The sequence below is a fragment of the Arachis stenosperma genome, chromosome 4 (genome assembly GCF_014773155.1).
Source record: "Arachis stenosperma cultivar V10309 chromosome 4, arast.V10309.gnm1.PFL2, whole genome shotgun sequence".
NCBI lineage: Eukaryota > Viridiplantae > Streptophyta > Magnoliopsida > Fabales > Fabaceae > Arachis > Arachis stenosperma.
This window is the reverse complement of record NC_080380.1, coordinates 93761156-93784548: the sequence shown is the minus strand read 5'-3', so window position 1 is coordinate 93784548 and position 23393 is coordinate 93761156. Positions and strand designations below refer to the sequence as shown.

Genomic DNA, 23393 nt, shown 5'->3' with positions numbered 1-23393 from the left:
ATTTAAAGATCAGACAAAAAAATTATCAAGAACAATTTGAAGATCATGAAGAACACCATGTTTTCAAAAATTTGCAAAAAATAAAAACATGCAATTGATACCAAACTTAAAAATTGACACTAGACTCAAATAGGAAACACAAAATATTTTTTGTTTTTATGATTTTATTATTTTTTTTGTATTTTTTCGAAAATTATTTTTAAAAAGAAAACAAGAAACTCAAAATTTTTAATAAGAATTCCAAGAATCATGCAATGTTAGTCTAAAGCTTCAGTCTAAAAAGATTAGACATGGTTAACCAAGCTTCAGCAGGACATTACATACAACAGCCAAATTGATGGGAATTAACTGGCTCCTGTGATGTGGTGCGCGAAATTGTGAACAATACTTTTCACAACTCTCATAATCCCCGGTCATGAACTCCAAAAACTTGGTAGTTCAATTCCATGGCATTACACAACTTCGCACAACTAACCAGCAAGTGCACTGGGTCGTCCAAGTAATAAACCTTACGCGAGTAAGGGTCGATCCCACGGAGATTGTTGGTATGAAGCAAGCTATGGTCACCTTGTAAATCTCAGTCAGGCAGACTCAAATGGATATGATGATGAACGAAAATTACATAAAAGATAAAGATAGGGATACTTATGTAATTCATTGGTAGGAACTTCAGATAAGCGCATGAAGATGCCTTCCCTTCCGTCTCTCTGCTTTCCTACAGTCTTCATCCAATCCTTCTTACTCCTTTCCATGGCAAGCTTATGCAAGGGTTTCACCGTTGTCAGTGGCTACCTCCCATCCTCTCATTGGAAATGTTCAACGCCTATACCACGAAGACTCTGATCTCACGGAATGGCTGGCTCGTTTGTCAGGCGAGCACTCGGTTGTCAGGCGATCAACCATGCATCGTGTTATCAGGAATCCAAGAGATATTCACTAGAGCTTTGATTGCTTGTAGAACAAGAATGGTTGTCAGTCACCTTGTTCATGAGTGAGAATGATGATGAGTGTCACGGATCATCACATTCATCAAGTTGAAGAACAAGTGATATCTTGGACAAAGAACAAGCGGAATTGAATAGAAGAACAATAGTAATTGCATTAATACTCGAGGTACAGCAGAGCTCCACACTTTAATCTATGGTGTGTAGAAACTCCACCGTTGAGAATACATAAGAACAAGGTCTAGGCATGGCCGTGAGGCCAGCCTCCCAAACGATCTAAGATAGCATAAAACTCAAAGATAGCTACCAAGATGTCAAATACAATAGTACAAGGTCCTACTTATAGAAAACTAGTAGCCTAAGGTGTACAAAGATGAGTAAATGACATAAAAATCCACTTCCGGGCCCACTTGGTGTGTGCTTGGGCTGAGCAATGAAGAAATTTCGTGTAGAGACTCTCCTTGGAGTTAAACGCCAGCTTTTATGCCAGTTTGGGCGTTTAACTCCCATTTAGGTGCCAGTTCCGGCGTTTAACGCTGGAATTTCTTGAGGTGACTTTGAACGCCGGTTTGGGCCATCAAATCTTGGGCAAAGTATCATATATTGCTGGAAAGCCCAGGATGTCTACTTTCCAACGCCGTTGAGAGCGCGCCAATTGGGCTTCTGTAGCTCCAGAAAATCCACTTCGAGTGCAGGGAGGTCAGAATCCAACAGCATCTGCAGTCCTTTTCAGTCTCTGGATCAGATTTTTGCTCAGATCCCTCAATTTCAGCCAGAAAATACCTGAAATCACAGAAAAACACACAAACTCATAGTAAAGTCCAGAAAAGTGAATTTTAGCTAAAAACTAATAAAAATATACTAAAAACTAACTAGATCATACCAAAAACATACTAAAAACAATGCCAAAAAGCGTACAAATTATCCGCTCATCACAACACCAAACTTAAATTGTTGCTTGTCCCCAAGCAACTGAAGATCAAATAAGATAAAAAGAAGAGAATATGCAATGAATTCCAAAAACATCTATGAAGATCAGTATTAATTAGATGAGCGGGACTTTTAGCTTTTTGCCTCTGAACAGTTTTGGCATCTCACTCTATCCTTTGGAATTCAGAATGATTGGCTTCTTTAGGAACTCAGAATCCAGATAGTGTTATTGATTCTCCTAGTTAAGTATGATGATTCTTGAACACAGCTACTTATTGAGTCTTGGCCGTGGCCCAAAGCACTCTGTCTTCCAGTATTACCACCGGATACATACATGCCACAGACACATAATTGGGTGAACCTTTTCAGATTGTGACTCAGCTTTGCTAAAGTCCCCAATTAGAGGTGTCCAAGGTTCTTAAGCACACTCTTTTTGCCTTGGATCACAACTTTATTCTTTCTTTTTCTTTCTTTTTTTTCGGTTTTTCTCTTTTTTTTCGAATTTTTTTTTTATATTCACTGCTTTTTCTTGCTTCAAGAATCATTTTTAATGATTTTTCAGATCCTCAGTAACATATCTCCTTTTTCATCATTCTTTCAAGAGCCAACATCTATGAACCACAAATTCAAAAGACATATGCACTGTTCATGCATACATTCAGAGAACAAAAGTATTGCCACCACATCAAAATAATTAAACTGTTATAAAATTTAGAATTCATGCAATTCTTATCTTTTTCAATTAAGAACATTTTTTTTTAAGAAAGGTGATCGATTTATAGGAAATTCATAACTTTAAGGCATAGACACTAAGACACTAATGATCACAAGATACAAACATGGATAAACATAAGCATAAAATTCGAAAAACAGAAGAATAAAGAACAAGGAAATCAAAGAACGGGTCCACCTTAGTGATGGCGGCTCTTTCTTCCTCTTGAAGATCCTATGGAGTGCTTGAGCTCCTCAATGTCTCTTCCTTGTCTTTGTTGCTCCTCTCTCATGATTCTTTGATCTTCTCTAATTTCATGGAGGAGAGTGGAGTGTTCTTGATGCTCCACCCTTAGTTGTCCCATGTTGGAACTCAATTCTCCTAGGGAGGTGTTTACTTGCTCCCAATAGTCTTGTGGAGGAAAGTGCATCCCTTGAGGTATCTCAGGGATCTCATGATGAGAGGGGTCTCTTGTTTGCTCCATCCTTTTCTTGGTGATGGGCTTGTCCTCATCAATGGGGGTATCTCCTTCTATGTCAACTCCAACTGAATAACAGAGGTGACAAATGAGATGAGGAAAGGCTAGCCTTGCCAAGGTGGAAGACTTGTCCGCCACTTTATAGAGTTCTTGGGCTATAACCTCATGAACTTCCACTTCTTCTCCAATCATGATGCTATGAATCATGATGGCCCGGTCTATAGTAACTTCGGACCGGTTGCTAGTGGGAATGATTGAGCGTTGAATGAACTCCAACCATCCTCTAGCCACGGGTTTGAGGTCATGCCTTCTCAATTGAACCGGCTTGCCTCTTGAATCTCTCTTCCATTGTGTGCCCTCTTCACATATAACTGTGAGGACTTGGTCCAACCTTTGATCAAAGTTGACCCTTCTAGTGTAAGGATGTTCATCTCCTTGCATCATGGGCAAATTGAATGCCAACCTTACACTTTCCGGACTAAAATCCAAGTAATTCCCCCGAACCATAGTAAGATAATTCTTTGGATCCGGGTTCATACTTTGATCATGGTTCTTTGTGATCCATGCATTGGCATAGAACTCTTGAACCATCAAGATTCCAACTTGTTGAATGGGGTTGGTAAGTGCTTCCCAACCTCTTCTTCGGATCTCATGGCGGATCTCCGGATACTCACCCTTTTTGAGTGAAAAGGGGACCTCGGGGATCACCTTCTTCAAGGCCACAACTTCATAGAAGTGGTCTTGATGCACCCTTGAGATGAATCTATCCATCTCCCATGACTCGGAGGTGGAAGCTTTTGCCTTCCCTTTCCTCTTTCTAGAGGTTTCTCCGGCCTTGGATGCCATAAATGGTTATGGAAAACGAAAAAGCAACGCTTTTACCATACCAAACTTAAAAGGTTTGCTCGTCCTCGAGCAAAAGAAGAAAGAAGAGAGTAGAAGAAGAAGAAATGAGGGAGAAGGAGAGGGCTTTGTATTCGGCCAAAGAAGGGGGAAAGTGGTGTTTAGGTTGTGTGAAAATGAAGGAGGGAAGAAGGGTATTTATAGGAGAGAGGGGAGATGGTGTTCGGCCATTATGGATGGGTTTGGGAGGGAAAGTGGTTTGAATTTGAAGGGTGAGGTTGGTGGGGTTTTGTGAAGGATGGAGGTGAGTGGTGAAGAGAAAGATGGGATTTGATAGGTGAAGGGTTTTTGGGGAAGAGGTATTGAGGTGATTGGTGAATGGGGAAAGAAGAGAGAGGGTGGTGGTGGGGTTGGTGGGGGTCCTGTGGGGTCCACAGATCCTGTGGTGTCAAGGAAAAGTCATCCCTGCACCAAATGTTGCTCAAAATCACGTTTTGAGCCATTTCTGGCGTTAAACACCGGGCTGGTGCCCATTCCTGGCGTTTAACGCCAGGTTCTTGCCCTTTTCTGGCGTTTAACGCCAGTCTGGTGCCCCTTTCTGGCGTTAAACGCCCAGGATGGTGCCAGACTGGGCGTTAAACGCCCAACAGCTAACCTCACTGGCGTTTAAACGCCAGTAACATCTTCCTCCAGGGTGTGCTGTTTTTCTTCCTGTTTTTCATTTTGTTTTTGCTTTTTTCATTGATTTTGTGACTTCTTATGATCATCAACCTACAAAAAAAAGATAAAATAACAAAAGGAAATAGTTAATTATAAAACATTGGGTTGCCTCCCAACAAACGCTTCTTTAATGTCATTAGCTTGACAGAGGACTCTCAGGGAGCCTCACAGATACTCAGAGTCATGTTGGAACTTCCCAACACCAAACTTAGAGTTTGACTGTGGGGGTTCAACACCAAACTTAGAGTTTGGTTGTGGCCTCCCAACACCAAACTTAGAGTTTGACTGTGGGGGCTCTGTTTGTCTTTGATTTGAGAAAAGCTCTTCATGCTTCTTCTCCATGGTGGCAGAGGGATATGCTTGAGCCTTAAACACCAAGGATTTTTTATTTACTTGAATGATCAGTTCACCTCTATCAACATCAATCACAGCCTTTGCTGTGGCTAGGAAGAGTCTGCCAAGGATGATGGATTCATCCATGCACTTCCCAGTCTCTAGAACTATGAAATCAGTAGGGATGTAATGGTCTTCAACTTTTACCAAAACATTCTCTACAAGTCCATGAGCTTGTTTTCTTGAGTTGTCTGCCATCTCTAGTGAGATTCTTGCAGCTTGTACCTCAAAGATCCCTAGCTTCTCCATTACAGAGAGGGGCATGAGGTTTACACTTGACCCTAAGTCACACAGGGCCTTCTTGAAGGTCATGGTGCCTATGGTGCAAGGTATGGAAAACTTCCCAGGATCTTGTCTCTTTTGAGGTAATTTCTGCCTAGACAAGTCATCCAGTTCTTTGGTGAGCAAGAGAGGTTCATCTTCCCAAGTCTCATTTCCAAATAACTTGTCATTTAGCTTCATGATTGCTCCAAGGTATTTAGCAACTTGCTCTTCAGTGACATACTCATCCTCTTCAGAGGAGGAATACTTATCAGAGCTCATGAAAGGCAGAAGTAAGTCCAATGGAATCTCTATGGTCTCATTTTGAGCCTCAGATTCCCATGGTTCCTCATTGGGGAACTCAGAAGAGGTTGGTGCACGCCCATTGAGGTTTTCCTCAGTGGCGTCCACCTCCTCTCTTTCCTCTCCATATTCGGCCATGGTTATGGCTTTGCACTCTCCTTTTGGATTTTCTTCTGTATTACTTGGGAGAGTACTAGGAGGGAGTTCAGTAACTTTCTTGCTCAACTGTCCCACTTGTGCCTCCAAATTTCTAATGGATGACCTTGTTTCAGTCATGAAACTTTGAGTGGTTTTAATTAGATCAGAGACCATGGTTGCTAAGTCAGAGGGGTTCTGCTTAGAATTCTCTGTCTGTTGCTGAGAAGATGATGGAAAAGGCTTGCCATTGCTAAACCTGTTTCTTCCACCATTATTATTATTATTGAAACCTTGTTGAGGTCTCTCTTGATTCTTCCATGAGAAATTTGGGTGATTTTTCCATGAAGAATTATAGGTGTTTCCATAGGGTTCTCCTAAGTAATTCATCTCTTCCATTGAAGGGTTCTCAGGATCATAAGCTTCTTCCTCAGGTGAAGCATCCTTAGTACTGCTTGGTGCATTTTGCATTCCAGACAGACTTTGAGAAATCAAATTGACTTGTTGAGTCAATATCTTGTTCTGAGCCAGTATGGCATTCAGAGTGTCAATCTCAAGAACTCCTTTCTTCTGACTAGTCCCATTGTTCACAGGAATTCTTTCAGTAGTGTACATGAATTGGTTATTTGCAACCATCTCAATTAGCTCTTGAGCTTCAGTAGGCGTCTTCTTCAAATGAAGAGATCCTCCGGCAGAGCTATCCAAAGACATCTTGGATAGTTCAGAGAGACCATCATAGAAAATACCTATGATGCTCCATTCAGAAAGCATGTCAGAAGGACATTTTCTGATTAATTGTTTGTATCTCTCCCAAGCTTCATAGAGGGATTCTCCATCCTTCTGTCTGAAGGTTTGGACTTCCACTCTAAGCTTACTCCATTTTTTAGGTGGAAAGAACTTTGCCAAGAAGGCATTGACTAGCTTTTCCCAAGAGTCCAGGCTATCTTTAGGTTGTGAGTCCAACCATATTCTAGCTCTGTCTCTTACAGCAAAAGGGAATAGCATCAGTCTGTAGACCTCAGGGTCAACCCCATTAGTCTTGACTGTGTCACAGATTTGCAAGAACTCAGCTAAAAACTGATGAGGATCTTCCAATGGAAGTCCATGGAACTTGCAATTCTGTTGCATTAGAGAAACTAATTGAGGCTTAAGCTCAAAGTTGTTTGCTCCAATGGCAGGGATAGAGATGCTTCTCCCATAGAAGTCGGGAGTAGGTGCAGTAAAGTCACCCAGCACCTTCCTTGCATTGTTGGCATTGTTGTTGTTTTCAGCTGCCATGTGTTCTTCTTCTTTGAAGAATTCGGTCAGGTCCTCTAAAGAGAGTTGTGCTTTAGCTTCTCTTAGCTTTCGCTTCAAGGTCCTCTCAGGTTCAGGGTCAGCTTCAACAAGAATGCCCTTTGTCTTTGTTCCTGCTCATATGAAAGAGAAGAGAACAAGAAGATGTGGAATCCTCTATGTCACAGTATAGAGATTCCTTGAAGTGTCAGAGGAAAAGAAAAATAGAAGAAAGAAGGTAGAAGAATTCGAACTTGAGGAGATAAAGTTCGAATTGTGCAGTAAGAAGGAGTAGTACTCCATAAATAGAAGGATGTGAGGAGGAGGGAAGAGAATTTTCGAAAATTAATTAGAAAGATGTCAAAAACATTTTGTTTTCGAAAATTGAAAGTGGAAAAGAAATCAAGTGATTTTTGAAAAAGATTTTGAAATTAGAAGTTAAAAAGATTTGATTGAAAACTATTTTGAAAAAGATGTGGTTGAGAAGATATGATTGGTTTTCAAAAAAAATGTGATTGAGAATATATGATTTGAAAACAATTTTTAAAAAAAGATTTGATTTTTAAAAATTAGTAACTTGGCTATCAAGAAAAGATATGATTCAAACATTAAACCTTTCTCAACAGAAAAGGCAACATACTTGGAATGTTGAATCAAATCATTAATTGATAGTAAGTATCTTTGAAAAAGGAAAGAAATAGATTTTGAAAACATTTGATTGAAAAGATATGATTTGAAAAAGATTTGATTTTGAAAAACTTTGAAGATTTGAAAAAAAATTGATTTGAAAACAAAATTCTCCCCCTTGCGCCATCCTGGCGTTAAACGCCCAGAATGGTGCACATTCTGGCGTTTAACGCCCAAAATGCACCCTTTTTGGGCGTTAAACGCCCAACCAGGTACCCTGGCTGGCGTTTAAATGCCAGTCTGTCTTCTTCACTGGGCATTTTTGAATGCTCAGCTTTTTCTGTATAATTCCTCTGTAGCATGTTCTGAATCTTCAATTCTTTGTATTATTGACTTGAAAAGACACAAATTTAAAAATATTTTTGGATTTTTAATAATCAAAATGCATCAAGAATGAAATAACAATGCATGCAAGACACCAAACTTAGCAGTTTGTATACTACTGACACTATATGAGACACATAAACACTCAAGCCAAATTGAATTCAAAGATTAGAACACGAAAATCATCAAGAATTACTTGAAGATCCTTAAGACACATGAATGTATGCAATTGACACCAAACTTGAGATAAGACACTAAACTCAAACAAGAAACATAACATATTTTTGGTTTTTATGATTTTTTTTGATTTTTTTTTGTGTTTTTCGAAAATTAAGTGGAAAAAGATCTCAAAATTCTTAATGAGAATTCCAGGAATCAGTGCAATGCTAGTCTAAGACTCCGGTCCAGGAATTAGACATGGCTTCACAGCCAGCCAAGCTTTCAAAGAAAGCTTCGGTCCAAAACACTAGACATGGCCAAAGGCCAGCCAAGCCTTAGCAGATCACTGCTCCAAAAGCAAGATTGATAAAAATCAACAAGCTCTTGTGATGATAAGTTGAAACCTCGGTCCAATGAGATTAGACATGGCCTCTCAGCCAGCCAGATCTCAACAAATCATCATGAAACTCTAGAATTTATCTTCAAGAATTTCGAAAAAAATACCTAATCTAAGCAACAAGATGAACCGTCAGTTGTCCAAACTGAACAATCTCAGGCATTGTTACCAAAAGCTTGCTCAAAACTTGAACAATCCCCGGCAACGGCGCCAAAAACTTGGTGCGCGAAATTGTGAACAATACTTTTCACAACTCTCATAATCCCCGGTCATGAACTCCAAAAACTTGGTAGTTCAATTCCATGGCATTACACAACTTCGCACAACTAACCAGCAAGTGCACTGGGTCATCCAAGTAATAAACCTTACGCGAGTAAGGGTCGATCCCACGGAGATTGTTGGTATGAAGCAAGCTATGGTCACCTTGTAAATCTCAGTCAGGCAGACTCAAATGGATATGATGATGAACGAAAATAACATAAAAGATAAAGATAGGGATACTTATGTAATTCATTGGTAGGAACTTCAGATAAGCGCATGAAGATGCCTTCCCTTCCGTCTCTCTGCTTTCCTACAGTCTTCATCCAATCCTTCTTACTCCTTTCCATGGCAAGCTTATGCAAGGGTTTCACCGTTGTCAGTGGCTACCTCCCATCCTCTCATTGGAAATGTTCAACGACTATACCACGAAGACTCTGATCTCACGGAATGGCTGGCTCGTTTGTCAGGCGAGCACTCGGTTGTCAGGCGATCAACCATGCATCGTGTTATCAAGAATCCAAGAGATATTCACTAGAGCTTTGATTGCTTGTAGAACAAGAATGGTTGTCAGTCACCTTGTTCATGAGTGAGAATGATGATGAGTGTCACGGATCATCACATTCATCAAGTTGAAGAACAAGTGATATCTTGGACAAAGAACAAGCGGAATTGAATAGAAGAACAATAGTAATTGCATTAATACTCGAGGTACAGCAGAGCTCCACACCTTAATCTATGGTGTGTAGAAACTCCACCGTTGAGAATACATAAGAACAAGGTCTAGGCATGGCCGTGAGGCCAGCCTCCCAAACGATCTAAGATAGCATAAAACTCAAAGATAGCTACCAAGATGTCAAATACAATAGTACAAGGTCCTACTTATAGAAAACTAGTAGCCTAAGGTGTACAAAGATGAGTAAATGACATAAAAATCCACTTCCGGGCCCACTTGGTGTGTGCTTGGGCTGAGCAATGAAGCAATTTCGTGTAGAGACTCTCCTTGGAGTTAAACGCCAGCTTTTATGCCAGTTTGGGCGTTTAACTCCCATTTAGGTGCCAGTTCCGGCGTTTAACGCTGGAATTTCTTGAGGTGACTTTGAAAGCCGGTTTGGGCCATCAAATCTTGGGCAAAGTATGGACTATCATATATTGCTGGAAAGCCCAGGATGTCTACTTTCCAACGCCGTTGAGAGCGCGCCAATTGGGCTTCTGTAGCTCCAGAAAATCCACTTCGAGTGCAGGGAGGTCAGAATCCAACAGCATCTGCAGTCCTTTTCAGTCTCTGGATCAGATTTTTGCTCAGATCCCTCAATTTCAGCCAGAAAATACCTGAAATCACAGAAAAACACACAAACTCATAGTAAAGTCCAGAAAAGTGAATTTTAGCTAAAAACTAATAAAAATATACTAAAAACTAACTAGATCATACCAAAAACATACTAAAAACAATGCCAAAAAGCGTACAAATTATCCGCTCATCATGATGATAAAAGCATCATCTGAAACTCTAGAATTCATTCTTAAAAATTTTGAAGAACAAAATAAAAAGAAAAATACCTAATCTAAGCAACAAGATGAACCGTCAGTTGTCTAAACTCGAACAATCCCCGGCAATGGCGCCAAAAACTTGGTACACAAAATCGTGAGTTCACACTTTTCTCACAACTCCGCGCAGCTGACCAGCAAGTGCACTGGGTCATCCAAGTAATACCTTACGTGAGTAAGGGTCGATCCCACGGAGATTGTCAGCTTGAAGCAAGCTATTGTTATCTTGTAAATCTCAGTCAGGCAGATTCAAATGGTTATGGGGTTTTGATCATTAAAAGATAAATAAGACATAAAATAAGATAGAAATACTTATGTAATTCAATGGTGGGAATTTCAGATAAGCGTATGGAGATGCTTTATTCCTTCTGAATCTTTGCTTTCCTACTGCCTTCATCCAGTCATGCGTACTCCCTTCCATGGCAAGCTGTATGTTGGGGGATCACCGTTGTCAATGCCTACCGTCTGTCCTCTCAGTGAAAATGGTCCAGCTACGAGTTACGTAGGGCTAATCATCTGTCGGTTCTCGATCATGTCGGAATAAGATCCATTGATCCTTTTGCGCACTGTCACTGCGTCCAGCACTCGCGAGTTTGAAGCTCGTCACAGTCATCCCATCCCAGATCCTACTCGGAATACCACAGACAAGGTTTAGACTTTCTGGATCTCAAGAATGCTGCCAATTGATTCTAGTTTATACCATAAAGACTCTGATAGCACGGAATGGAAGGCTCTATTGTCAGGAGAGGCAACCATGCATCGTGAACCATGAGGCTAAGAGATATGCATTCAAGCTTGTTTTCAGGTAGAACGGAAGTGGTTGTCAGGCACGCGTTCAAAATTGAGAATGGTGATGAGTGTCACTTGATCATCACATTCATCATGTTGAAGTGCGAATGGATATCTTAGAACAAGAATAAGCTTGAATTGAATAGAAAATAGTAGTAATTGCATTAATTCATGAGGAATAGCAGAGCTCCACATCTTAATCTATGATGTGTAGAAACTCCATCGTTGAAAATACATAAGAACAAGGTCTAGGCATGGCCGAATGGCCATGCCTCCCAAATAACATGAAACAATCGAAAAAGGGTTCAAAGACCTGATCCCAAGATCAAAGATGATCAAAAGATGAAAATACAATAGTAAAAGGTCCTATTTATAATGAACTAGTAACCTAGGGTTTACAGAAATAAGTAAATGATGCAGAAATCCACTTTCGGGGCCCACTTGGTATGTGCTTGGACTGAGCATTGAATCTTCCACGTGCATAGGCTTTTCTTGGAGTTAAACGCCAGCTCTGGTGCCAGTTTGGGCGTTTAACTCCAGCTTTTATGCCAGTTCTGGCGTTTAACGCAAGAAAAGGGTCTCTGACCGACGTTTTGACACCAGTTAGAGCCATCAAATCTCGGGCAAAGTATGGACTATTATACTTTGCTGGAAAGCCCAAGATGTCTACTTTCCAACACAATTAAGAGTGCTCCAATTGGGCTTCTGTAGCTCCAAAAAATATATTTCGAGTGCAGGGAGGTCAGAATCCAACAACATCTGCAGTCCTTTTTCAGCCTCTGAATCAGATTTTTGCTCAAGTCCCTCAATTTCTGCCAGAAAATACCTGAAATCACAGAAAAACACACAAACTCATAGTAAAGTCCAGAAATGTGTTTTTTGCATAAAAACTAATAATTATATACTAAAACTAACTAAATCATACTAAAAACTACCTAAAAATAATGCCAAAAAGCGTATAAATTATCCGTTCATTAGTCTCTAATGATAGAAGTTATCACGGAGTTAGGACTCAACAACATTGATTTTGGGAGATAGGTGATCCTTCAATCTATGGGACACCTGGCGCTTCAGCTCCTATAGCTCACGCCCTTGCAACTCTTGTTCCTTGAGCAATTTGCAAAGCATGCTGTTCTGGTTCTGCTGCTCTTCTTTGAGTTGATCCATAACTTCTTGCAGCTTGGTGACAGATGCTTCCAAGCGGGCCCAATAGTCAAATTGGGGATTTCTGGGAGAAGCTCATGCGTCCTCCTCTTGGTAGGGTTGTCTTGAGCTTGAGATCCATCCATTATCTTTTAAGTGATTGAGTGCTCAGTTGGGACGAACTGATCCACTCCCATCTGCCCCCTGCATCCTTACATAACAGATAGATCAAGCTTGGGTAAGCCAATTTGGCCTCAGTAGATTCCTTTTGTGCAATTGTGTACATTTCACAAGGAATTAGCTAATGAACGTCCACCTCTCTTTCCAACATAATCAGTGAATCATCACTGCCTTTTTTACTGTAACTTCAAAATGGTTACTTGTGAGAAGTATAGAATACCCAATGAAATCCAGCCATCCCTTAGCAACTGGTTTGAGATCTCCCCTCTTTAGTTGGTTTGGGACACCTTTTGTGTTGGTTATCCACTTGGTTCCAGGGAGGCATATGTCCTCTAGAACTTGATCCAGCTTTTTATCTTTAGCCATTCTACTATTAAAGGATTCTGGATCATCTTGCAGTTGAGGAAGTTTGACGATTTCTCTTATTTTGTCCAGGTGAAAGTAAATAATCTTCCCCCTGACCATAGTCCGAAAGGTGTGGAAGGCAGCTCCCTCCATTCTTTGCTTATCAGTTAGCCACAGATTTGCATAGAATTCCGACTTAGCTAGGAATTAGCTAGGATTTTCTAGCCTCTATTTCGAATCTGCTCTTGGATCTCCAAATATTCGTCTTCTTTCAGATCGAATTTAACTTCCGGGATCACTGATCTTCTGCATGTGATTTTGAAGTAATGGTCTGCATGTTCTTTGGTGCTGAACCTCTCACGTATCCAAGGTTTGGATTGTTCTCTTTCTTGCCACTTGGAGTGGTTTATTTTCCTTTGGGGGCCATGATCTTGGTGAGTTTTAGCTCAATGATCACGGAAAAATACACCAAACTTAGAGGTTTGCTTGTCCTCAAGCAAAAGAAAGGAAGGAAGAGAGATAGAAGGAGATAAGGATTCGATGGGTGAATGAATGGGGATGGCCGGATGGGATTTAAAAGGGAGGGGGTGGGTTTCAAAATTTTTGAAAAAGATATGATAGAAAGATATGATTGGTAAAAGAGAAACATGATATGAAAAAGATAAGATTTTTAAAATTTTGAAAGATATGGAAAAGATATGGGGAAATTGATTTTGATATTTGTTAATGCATCCAAGAAATAGGAGGTAATATGGGTGATTTGAAAAGATATGGAAAGAATTTGGAAAGATGAATGAGTTTTAAAAAGATTCGAAAAGGATTTGAAAATGATTTATAAGATAATTAATTTTTTTTTTCAAAAATTGATTTTGAAAGATGAAGATTTGTAATGTGTTTATGCAGAAAATTATGAATTAAAACAAGAAAATTTGAAAAAAAATGATTTGGGAATGAAATTCCCCTCCCCATGCTCTTTTGGCGCTAAACGCCCATAATGGTATCCATTATGGCGTTTAACGCCCATCTGCTGGCCAATCTGGGCGTTTAACGCCCAGCTAGGTACCCTGGCTGGTGTTTAAACGCCAAAATCCTTTGTCACTGGGTGTTTTTCTGAACACCAAGGATGCTGCTCATTCTGGCATTAAACGCCCAGAATGCTGCCCATTCTAGCGTTTAACGCCCAGAATGCTACCTTTACTGGCGTTAAACGCCCAGAATGATACCCATTCTGGCATTTAACGCCCAGAATGCCTTATTACTGGCGTTTTTATGTTAGTGAGCTCTTTTTTTCTATTTTTATGCTCAGAACTCTGCTGTAACTCTGTAAACTTTTGTATTTGACCATAAATTGTATCAAACTCCTATAATTATTATTTAAATAACAAAAATCCTTGCTAATGGCTGGGTTGCCTCCTAGCAAGCGCTTCTTTATTGTCTTTAGCTGGACTGTACTGAGGTTTAATCCAGTCTCAGTTTGGAGCATTCCTGCTCAATATTGCCTTCAAGATAATGTTTGACTCTCTGTCCATTAACAATGAACTTTTCATCAAAGTCAATATCATGAAGCTCTACATATCCTATGGTGACACACCTGTAATCACCTATGGACCTTTCCACCGGGATTTCAATTTCCCAGGGAACAAATAGAGCCTAGAATTGAACAGCAGGACCTTCTGTCCTGGTTTAAAGACTCTAGATGATAGCTTTTTGTCAAGCCACCTTTTTGCTTTCTCTTTGTAAATTTTGGCATTTTCGAAAGCATTGAGTCTGAACTCCTCTAGCTCATTTAGCTAGAGTAATCTCTTCTCTCCAGCTAACTGATAAACCCCATTTGTAGGGTTTATCTTGTATTGATTTTAGGGGATTTTATGACCTTTTACCCACTTTTATTCAATGAATTACCATGATTTTGTGATTGTCTCCTTATTTGTGCTTAGATGTGAAAACATGCTTTTTAGGCCTTTAACTTGATGATTTTAATCTCCCTTTGATTCCACTAGATGCCTTGATGTGTTTGTTAGTAATTTCATATTGAAAAGGCTAGGAATGGATCAAAGGAGTGAAGAGAAAAGCATGCAAAGTGGAGAAATCATGAAAAGTCAAAGAAGTTGAACTCGCCCATGGACGCGCGCGCGCACCTGGCGCTTACGCGCACCTTGAAAATTACCCCATGGACGCATACGTGTGCTGTGCGCGTACGCATCGATGCTGGAATATGATTTTTTTAATAAAAATGTGGCCATCGAATTCAGAAGGGTTGTGGGGCCTAATCCCAACCAACGTTGGCGCCAAAGATGCTATTTAAAGCCAAGGATTGAAGAGCAAAGGGACTTTTGTTCATTCACACTCATTAGGATTAGTTTAGAGTAGTTTCTAGAGAGAGAAGTGATGAGCGGATAATTTGTACGCTTTTTGGCATTGTTTTTAGTATGTTTTTAGTATGTTTTTGTTAGTTTTTAGTTAAAATTCACTTTTCTAGACATTACTATGAGTTTGTGTGTTTTTCTATGATTTCAGGTATTTTCTGGCTGAAATTGAGGGACCTGAGCAAAAATCTGATTCATAGACTGAAAAGGACTGTAGATGTTGTTGGATTCTGACCTCCCTGCACTCGAAGTGGATTTTCTGGAGCTACAGATACCCAATTGGTACGCTCTCAACGGCGTTGGAAAGTAGATATCCTGGGCTTTCCAGCAATGTATAATAGTCCATAGTTTGTCCGAGATTTGATAGCCTAAACCGGCGTTCCAAATCAGCTTAAAACTGCCCGGCGTTAAACGCCGGAACTGGCACAATAATGGGAGTTAAACGCCCAAACTGGCACAAAAGCTGGCGTTTAACTCCAAGAAGAGTCTCTACACGAAAATGCTTCAATGCTCAGCCCAAGCACACACCAAGTGGGCCCGGAAGTGGATTTTTATGTCATTTACTCATCTTTGTAAACCTTAAGCTACTAGTTCTCTATAAGTAGGACCTTTTACTATTGTATTTTCATCTTGGTTCTTCTGGTTCCCTCTCTGGGGGCCGAAACCAATGATCACTACTATCACTTATGTATTTTCAACGGTGGAGTTTCTACACACCATAGATTAAGGTGTGGAGCTCTGCTGTACCTCGAGTATTAATGTAATTACTATTGTTCTTCTATTCAATTCTGCTTGTTCTTATTCTAAGATATTCATTCGTACCCAAGAACATGATGAATGTGATGATTATGTGACGCTCATCATCATTCTCACTTATGAATGTGTGCCTGACAACCACTCCCGTTCTACAAGCAAACAAGGCTTGAATGTTTATCTCTTGGACTCCTTAATCGGAATCTTCGTGGTATAAGCTAGAATTGATGGCGGCATTCAAGAGAATCCGGAAGGTCTATACCTTGTCTGTGGTATTCTGAGTAGGATTCAATGATTGAATGACTGTGTTGAGCTTCAAACTCCTGAAGGCTGGGGGTTAGTGACAGACGCAAAAGAATCAATGGATTCTATTCCAACCTGATTGAGAACCGACAGATGATTAGCCGTGCCGTGACAGGGTGCGTTGAACATTTTCACTGAGAGGACGGGATTGTAACCACTGACAACAGTGATGCCCAACATACAGCTTGCCATGGAAAGGAGTAAGAAGGATTGGATGAAGACAGTAGGAAAGCAGAGAGACGGAAGGGACAAAGCATCTCCATACGGTTATCTGAAATTCTCACCAATGAATTACATAAGTATCTCTTTATTTATCTTTATGCTTTATTCATATATCATTCATAATCATTTGAATCTGCCTGACTGAGATTTACAAGGTGACCATAGCTTGCTTCATACCAACAATCTCCGTGGGATCGACCTTTACTCGCGTAAGGTTTGTTACTTGGACGACCCAGTGCACTTGCTGGTTAGTTGTGTGAAGTTGTGAAATTATGTTTAGACCATGGTATTGAGCACCAAGTTTTTGGAGCCATTACCTGGGGACTGTTTGAGTTGTGAAAAGAATGAATCACAATTTCGTTAAACGCTCAGTGAGGAAGGCAAACTGGCATTTAAATGTCAGCCAGGGTGCCTGGTTGGGCGTTTAACGCCCAAAAGGGTAGTGTTTTGGGCGTTAAACGCCAGAATGGATTCCATTCTGGGCATTTAACGCCAGGATGGCACAAGAGGGAAGATTCTGTTTTCAATTCAAATTTTTTTCAAGTTTTCAAAATTTTTCAAAATCAAATCTTTTTCAAATCAAATCTTTTCAATCAAATCTTTTCAAAATCAATTTCTTTCCATTTTCAAAAATACTTGCTATGAATTAATGATTTGATTCAACATTTCAAGTATGTTGCCTTTTCTGTTGAGAAAGGTCTAATGTTTGAATCATATCTTTTCTTGTTAGCTAAGTCATTAATTTTTAAAATCAAATTTTTTTTTAAATTGTTTTTCAAATCACATCTTCTCAATCATCTTTTTAAAACCATAACTTTTCAATCATATCTTCTTAATCATATCTTTTTCAAAATAGTTTTCAATCATATCTTTTTGATTTCTAATTTCAAAATCTTTTTCAAAAATCACTTGATTTCTTTTCCACTCTTAATTTTCGAAAATCAATTAGTATTTTTTTCAAAATGTTTTTAAAATCTTTTACTTAATTTTCGAAAATTTCTTCCCCTCTTCTCACATCCTTCTATTTATGGACTAACACTTCTCCTCAATGCACAATTTGAACTCTATCTTTCTTGATAAGTTCGAATTCTCTACTTCTTCCTTCTATTTTTCTTTTCCTCTGACACCTCAAGGAATCTCTATACTGTGACATAGAGGATTCCATATTTTCTTGTTCTCTTCTCTTTCATATGAGCAGGAGCAAAGACAAAAGCATTCTTGTTGAGGCTGACCCTGAACCTGAAAGGACCTTGAAGCGAAAGCTAAGAGAAGCTAAGGCACAACTCTCTGTAGAGGACCTAACAGAAATCTTCAAAGAAGAAGAACCTTTGGCAGCCGAAAACAACAACAATGCCAACAATGCAAGGAAGGTGCTGGATGACTTTACTGCACCTACTCCCGACTTCTATGGGAGAAGCATCTCTATCCCTGCCATTGGAACAAACAACTTTGAGCTTAAGCCTCAATTAGTTTCTCTAATGCAACATAATTGCAAGTTCCATGGACTTCCATTGGAAGATCCTCATCAGTTTTTAGCTGAATTCTTGCAAATCTGTGACACTGTCAAGACTAATGGGGTTGACCCTGAGGTCTACAGACTTATGCTATTCCCTTTTGCTGTAAGAGACAGAGCTAGGATATGGTTGGACTCACAACCTAAAGAAAGCCTGAACTCTTGGGAAAAGCTAGTCAATGCCTTCTTGGAAAAGTTCTTTCCACCTCAAAAATTGAGTAAGCTTAGAGTGAAAGTCCAAACCTTCAGACAGAAGGAAGGTGAATCCCTCTATGAAGCTTGGGAAAGATACAAACAATTGATCAGAAAGTGTCCCTCTGACATGCTTTCTGAATGGAGCATCATAGGTATTTTCTATGATGGTCTGTCTGAACTGTCCAAGATGTCATTGGATAGCTCTGCTGGAGGATCTCTTCATCTGAAGAAGACGCCTACAGAAGCTCAAGAACTAATTGAAATGGTTGCAAATAACCAATTCATGTACACTTCTGAAAGGAATCCTGCGAACAATGGGACAAATCAGAAGAAAGGAGTTCTTGAGATTGATACTCTGAATGCCATATTGGCTCAGAACAAGATATTGACTCAGCAAGTCAATTTGATTTCTCAAAGTTTGTCTGGAATGCAAGCTGCACCAGGCAGTACTAAGGACGCTTCATCTGAAGAAGAAGCTTATGATCCTGAGAACCCTTCAATGGAAGAGGTGAATTACATGGGAGAACCCTATGGAAACACCTATAATTCTTCATGGAGAAATCATCCAAATCTCTCATGGAAGGATCAACAGAGACCTCAACAAGGTTTCAACAATAATAATGGTGGAAGAAACAGGTTTAGCAATGGCAAGCCTTTTCCATCATCTTTTCAGCAACAGACAGAGAATTCTAAGCAGAGCCACTCTGACTTAGCAACCATGGTCTCTGATCTAATCAAAACCACTCAAAGTTTCATGACTGAAACAACGTCCTCCATTAGGAATTTGGAGGCACAAGTGGGTCAGCTGAGCAAGAAAATTACTGAACTCCCTCCTAGTACTCTTCCAAGCAATACAGAAGAGAATCCAAAAGGAGAGTGTAAGTCCATCAACATGGCCGAACTTGGAGAGGATGAAGAGGCAGTGAGCGCCACTGAGGAAGACCTCAATGGACGTCCACTGGCCTCCAATGAGTTTCCTAATGAGGAACCATGGGAATCTGAGGCTCACACTGAGACCATAGAGATTCCAATGGATTTACTTCTGCCATTCATGAGCTCTGATGAGTATTCTTCCTCTGAAGAGAATGAATATGTCACTGAAGAGCAAGTTGCTAAATACCTTGGAGCAATCATGAAGCTAAATGACAAGTTATTTGGTAATGAGACTTGGCAGAACGAACCTCCTTTGCTCACCAAAGAACTGGATGACTTGTCTAGGCAGAGATTACCTCAAAAGAGACAAGATCCTGGAAAGTTTTCAATACCTTGTACCATAGGCACCATGACCTTTAAGAAGGCTCTGTGTGACTTAGGGTCAAGTGTAAACCTCATGCCTCTCTCTGTAATGGAGAAGCTAGGGATCTTTGAGGTACAAGCTGCAAGAATCTCACTTGAGATGGCAAATAACTCAAGAAAACAAGCTTATGGACTTGTAGAGGATGTTCTGGTAAAGATTGAAGACCATTACATCCCTGCTGATTTCATAGTCCTAGAGACTGGGAAGTGCATGGATGAATCCATCATCTTTGGCAGACCCTTCCTAGGCACAGCAAAGGCTGTGATTGATGTGGACAGAGGAGAATTGATCATTCAAATGAATGAAGAATCCTTTGTGTTTAAGGCTCAAGGATATCCCTCTGTCACCATGGAGAGGAAGCATGAAGAGCTTCTCTCAAAACAGAGTCAACCAGAGCCCCACAGTCAAACTCTAAGTTTGGTGTTGGGAGGCCACAACCAACTTCTAAGTTTGGTGTTGAACCCCCACATTCAAACTCTAAGTTTGGTGTTGGGAGGTTCCAACATTGCTCCGAGTATCTGTGAGGCTCCATGAGATCCCTCTGTCAAGCTACTGACATTAAAGAAGCGCTTGTTGGGAGGCAACCCAATGTTATATTTAATCTATTTCCCTTTTGTTATTTTATGTTTTCTGTAGGTTGATGATCATGGAAAGTCACAAAATCAGTTGAAAAAGCAAAAACAGAATGAAAAACAGAAAGAAAAATAGCACACCCTGGAGGAAGACCTTGCTGGCGTTTAAACGCCAGTAAAGGCAGCGAATGGGCGTTTAACGCCCAGTCTGGCACCATTCTGGGCGTTTAACGCCAGAAAGGGGCACCAGACTGGCGTTAAACGCCAGAAAAGGGCAAGAAGTTGGCGTTAAACGCCAGAAATGGGCACCAGCCCGGCGTTTAATGCCAGAATTGGCACAGAGAGCATTTTTGCTCACCACTTGGTGCAGGGATGACTTTTCCTTGACACCTCAGGATCTATGGACCCCACATGATCCCCACCTACCCCACCACCCTCTCTCTTCTTCTTCACTCATTCACCAATCACCTCAACACCTCTTCCCCAAAAACCCTTCTCCTATCAAATCCCACTATTCTCTTCACCACTCACATCCATCCTTCATAAAACCTCACCTACCTCACCATTCAAATTTAAACCACTTTCCCTCCCAAACCCACCCTCCCATAGCCGAACCCTACCCCTCTCTCCACCCCTATATAAACCCATCTTCACTCTTTCATTTTCACACAACCTAAACACTACTTCTCCCCCTTTGGCCGAGCCACAAAGCCACCTCCATCTCCTATATTTCTTCTTCTTCTACTCTCTTCTTTCTTTTTTTGCTCGAGAACGAGAAAACCTTTTAAGTTTGGTGTGGTAAAAGCATTGCTTTTTGTTTTTCCATAACCATTTATGGCATCCAAGGCTGGAGAAACCTCTAGAAAGAGGAAAGGGAAGGCAAAAGCTTTCACCTCCGAGTCATGGGAGATGGAGAGATTCATCTCAAGGGTGCATCAAGACCACTTCTATGAAGTTGTGGCCTTGAAGAAGGTGATCCCCGAGGTCCCTTTCAAACTCAAAAAGAGTGAATATCCGGATATCCGACATGAGATCCGAAGAAGAGGTTGGGAAGTTCTTACCAATCCCATTCAACAAGTCGGAATCTTAATGGTTCAAGAATTCTATGCCAATACATGGATCACCAAGAGCCATGATCAAAGTGTGAACCCGAACCCAAAGAATTGGCTTACAATGGTTCCGGGGAAATACTTAGATTTTAGTCCGAAAAATGTAAGGTTGGCATTCAACTTGCCTATGATGCAAGGAGATGAACACCCTTACACTAGAAAGGTCAACTTTGATCAAAGGTTGGACCAAGTCCTCACAGACATTTGTGAAGAGGGCGCCCAATGGAAGAGAGATTCAGGAGGGAAGCCGGTTCAATTGAGAAGGCACGACCTCAAGCCCGTAGCTAGGGGATGGTTGGAGTTTATCCAACGCTCAATCATTCCCACTAGCAACCGGTCTGAAGTTACTCTAGACCGGGCCATCATGGTTCATAGCATCATGATTGGAGAGGAAGTAGAAGTTCATGAGGTTATAGCCCAAGAACTTTATAAGGTGGCGGACAAGTCCTCTACCTTGGCAAGGTTAGCCTTTCCTCATCTCATTTGTCACCTCTGTTATTCAGTTGGAGTTGACATAGAGGGAGACATCCCCATTGATGAGGACAAGCCCATCACTAAGAAAAGGATGGAGCAAACAAGAGATCCCACTCATCATGAAATCCCTGAGATGCATCAAGGGATGCACTTTCCTCCACAAAACTATTGGGAGCAAATCAACACCTCCCTAGGAGAATTGAGTTCCAACATGGGACAACTAAGGGTGGAGCACCAAGAACATTCCATCCTCCTCCATGAAATTAGAGAAGATCAAAGAATCATGAGAGAGGAGCAACAAAGGCAAGGAAGAGACATTGAGGAACTCAAGCACTCCATAAGATCTTCAAGAGGAAGAACGAGCCGCCATCACTAAGGTGGACCCGTTCTTTAATCTCCTTGTTCTTTATTTTCTTGTTTTTCGAATTTGATGCTTATGTTTACCTATGTTTGTGTCTTGTGATCATTAGTGTCTTAGTGTCTATGCCTTAAAGTTATGAATGTCCTATGAATCCATCACCTTTCTTGAATGAAAAATGTTCTTAATTGAAAAAGAGAAGAATTGCATGAATTTTGAATTTTATAACAGATTAATTATTTTGATGTGGTGGCAATACTTTTATTTTCTGAATGTATGCTTAAACAGTGCATATGTCTTTTGAATTTGTTGTTCATGAATGGTTGGCTCTTGAAAGAATGATGAAAAAGGAGACATGTTACTGAGGATCTGAAAAATCATAAAAATGATTCTTGAAACAAGAAAAAGCAGTGAATACAAAAAAAAGGAGAAAAACAAAAAAAAAGGAAGAAATAAAGTTGTGATCCAAGGCAAAAAGAGTATGCTTAAGAACCCTGGACACCTCTAATTGGGGACTCTAGCAAAGCTGAGTCACAATCTGAAAAGGTTCACCCAATTATGTGTCTGTGGCATGTATGCATCCGGTGGTAATGCTGGAAGACAGAGTGCTTTGGGCCACGGCCAAGACTCATAAAGTAGCTGTGTTCAAGAAACATCATACTTAACTAGGAGAATCAATAACACTATCTGGATTTTGAGTTCCTAAAGAAGCCAATCATTCTGAATTTCAAAGGATAGAGTGAGATGCCAAAACTGTTCAGAGGCAAAAAGCTAAAAGCCCCGCTCATCTAATTAATACTGATCTTCATAGATGTTTTTGGAATTCATTGCATATTCTCTTCTTTTTATCTTATTTGGTTTTCAGTTGCTTGGGGACAAGCAACAATTTAAGTTTGGTGTTGTGATGAGCGGATAATTTGTACGCTTTTTGGCATTATTTTTAGTATGTTTTTAGTATGTTTTAGTTAGTTTTTAGTATATTTTTATTAGTTTTAGTTAAAATTCACTTTTCTGGACTTTACTATGAGTTTGTGTGTTTTTCTGCGATTTTAGGTATTTTCTGGCTGAAATTGAGGGACCTGAGCAAAAATCTGATTCAGAGATTGAAAAGGACTACATATGCTGTTGGATTCTGACCTCCCTGCACTCGAAGTGGATTTTCTGGAGCTACAGAAGCCCAATTGGCGCGCACTCAACGGCGTTGGAAAGTAGACATCCTGGGCTTTCCAGCAATGTATAATAGTTCATACTTTGCCCGAGATTTGATGGCCCAAACTGGCGTTCTAAATCAGCTCAAAACTGCCCGGCGTTAAACGCCGGAACTGGCACAAGAATGGGAGTTAAACGCCCAAACTGGCACAAAAGCTGGCGTTTAACTCCAAGAAGAGTCTCTACACGAAAATGCTT

The 23393-nt window shown here is 40.3% G+C and overlaps 1 non-coding gene and 1 pseudogene across 1 annotated transcript; one reads left to right on the top strand and one right to left on the bottom strand.

The window, feature by feature from the left end:
* Positions 1-23393, bottom strand: part of LOC130975205 (N-carbamoylputrescine amidase-like) — an 83390-nt pseudogene that overhangs the window by 46430 nt on the left and 13567 nt on the right.
* On the top strand, positions 6485-6592 carry LOC130977662 (small nucleolar RNA R71). The gene has a single exon (XR_009085345.1). It is a non-coding gene; the product is annotated as a small nucleolar RNA R71 (small nucleolar RNA).